We start from the raw sequence: 2,172 nt of genomic DNA, 5'->3' as shown, positions 1-2,172 counted from the left end.
TTTCGCAGCTTAACTTTGATACACGTTTTTTTCAGAAGGAGGAGATTTTGTAATCAGACATTAACCAGCCAAAATATTGGGAGCCCTTTACCTGGTAGAATTGATGGGGAGTCAGCTGTGATACAGGTATTCATCAAAAGCTCCATTGCACATCACCAGTACTCAGTGACACATATTAGTCCACAAGCAGAAGGTAAAGCCAGTTGGGGAACAGAGGTGGCAATGTGGTGAACCGTGAAAGTACAGGTACAGGTTTGCGATACTTATTGTCCATTCGGGCAATGTCCCACTGCATATACGCCCTTCGTCCATAGTCCCAAAAGGTTATAATAGTTTAGAAATCCCAATAAGAGAATGGGATGTAGTGGACATAACTGGACATACGCAACAACTTCCCACAAGAAACACATGTATCTCATGTCTTTTGTATACAAAGGCTTGTGTATATAGGTACTGTACTGGACTTTCTATCATGGCTCCCAAACGCATTAAAAAACCAGTGCTTGTCATAGCAGCAGCAAGAAGCAAACGAGAGGTATCAATTTGGAAGTGAAACAAAAGGTTATTAAATAACACAAAGGTGGAAAAAGAGTGAATGCTGTTTGCAATTTAGGCATGTCGCCCTCGACAATCAGGACAATCCTCAAAAACAAAATACATTCTCCAAGTTGTTAAAGGATCAGCTCCACTGAAAGCTACAAAGGCTAATGAAAATGCAAGAGGGGCCTACATCAGATATGGAGAAATTGCTAATTATGTGGATTGAGGACCAAACACAAAAGTGAGTGCCTCTCAGCATGCTGACGATCATTGCTAAGGCATGAAGCTTGTTCCAGATGCCTAAAGGAAAAGCAGGACCAGACTACAATATCATTCAGTGCTACCTCTGAGTGGTTTGGGCGCTTCAAACATTTTTCACTGCATCATGTGAAAGTGAGTGGTGAGTCTGCAAGTGCTGATGTGAAGACAGCAGAAGAATTTGTTGAAACCTTTGATAAACTAACTATAAAGGGAGGTTATTTTCCCCAAAAATTTTCTTAATATGGACAAAACGTCCTTATTCTGGAAGCAAATGTCTGAACGGATCTTCATCCTCACAGGACATCAAGTCAATGCCAGGCCTTAAGGTTTTTAAAGACAGAGTGACAGTGTTATTAGGAGGCAATGTTGCTGGCTACATTAAAGCCAATTCTTATTTGGCTTAGTGAAAACCCCAGGGCCTTCAAGAACAATAACAAACACATCTTACCGGTTTATTACAGGAGCAATAAAAAGTCCTGGATGACACAAATGCTGTTTCAGGATGCCCTTCATGGTTGCTATGCCAGTGAAATTGAGAAATACTGCTTGGAAGAAGGTATACCTTTCAAGATTTTGCTAATTGTAGACAATGCTCCAGGATGTCCCCCTTTCATTGGTGACCTCCAACCCAACGTCAAAGTGGCGATCCTCCCACCAAACAGCACCTCTTTCATCCAGCCAATGGACCAAGGGGTTATTGCTGCATTCAAGGCCTACTCCCTACCTGAGGAAGACTTTTGCTCAGGCTGTTACTGCAACTGATGACACTGATGCATTCTGGAAGGAGAACAATATTTTCCACTGCATTAAGAACCTTGTTGGGCCTGGGATGATGTGACCAAAGAGTGCATGAAGGGCATATGGAGAAGGAGAACAGGTGTAGAAGAGATTCATTGTTATGGGGTTAGGCAAAATCTTTGCCGACCTTAACAGCTTGTTAAAGAGAAGGACCCAAACACTGAAAGCTATTAACTGATAGAGAGAAATGCTCATGCAGTGTTTGGTGCGTATAAATACATTTATGAAGAGAAGAAAAACTAGGCAAACAGCACTGGACATATTCCTGAAGAAGCCCACAGCTTCCCAAGAAGATCCTCAGCCAGGTCCTTGAGGCATTACAGAGTGACAGTTTATCAATGGAGGTTATTCAACCTGAAACTCTTCCAGTGGAAGATTGTGAGGAAGTCGAGAACAGTGATGTAGATGATCCTGATCCTCTTTGTTCAATTGTGCGATACAGGCTAAGAAAGTGTTTACATGAAATTTTATAAAGTGAAAAAAATTAAACAGTTTAATTTAGTGCAAGTTCTTTATCCCATATAGTTTTGCCAAGCAAATGGATTAATATGGTGTTCACACAATCTCCACAAT

The sequence above is a fragment of the Narcine bancroftii genome, chromosome 2 (assembly GCF_036971445.1).
Source record: "Narcine bancroftii isolate sNarBan1 chromosome 2, sNarBan1.hap1, whole genome shotgun sequence".
Classification (NCBI taxonomy): Eukaryota; Metazoa; Chordata; class Chondrichthyes; order Torpediniformes; family Narcinidae; genus Narcine; species Narcine bancroftii.
Note: the sequence above shows the minus strand (reverse complement) of the source record.